Raw genomic sequence first — 508 nt, 5'->3', positions numbered from 1 at the left:
TCCTTGGCTGCTATTAAAGGCTTAGTGATCGATATGTTGTCGTAAAAAGTACTCACTGTCATCTGCTGTTTACCTTTGTCGCTAATATTTTTCCAAACTGAGGTCTCTTTGTGGACTACCGAGTTAGAAAAATGCAAATAACACCAACATGTTTCACCAAAGCAACAGCCTCCTAGAGTTACAGGAAACCTCTTCTGATACGACGTTTGGTTCTGATCAACGGCTGAGTGAATAAAGTTATGGGAACAGCTCAAAGCCCGACAGTAACACAACACCAGAGACCAGGTTTCAACATCCAACATCCAAGCGAACCAGCAGAGGCCAGCGCTGTGTCTCTACTAAGACGAGGGATCAACGAATGGGCCAAACGTGTTTGACCAAAGAAAACGACCACATTTCACTTTGAACGAAGGATTTGTAATCTTTCATAAGCAGCAACAATTTCTCAGGATACATCATTATCTTAAGGAATCAATCAGTTTGTGTCTAGATTAGGAGTACATTTCAA

The sequence above is a fragment of the Gadus macrocephalus genome, chromosome 14 (genome assembly GCF_031168955.1).
Source record: "Gadus macrocephalus chromosome 14, ASM3116895v1".
In the NCBI taxonomy this organism is placed as follows: Eukaryota; Metazoa; Chordata; class Actinopteri; order Gadiformes; family Gadidae; genus Gadus; species Gadus macrocephalus.
Note: the sequence above shows the minus strand (reverse complement) of the source record.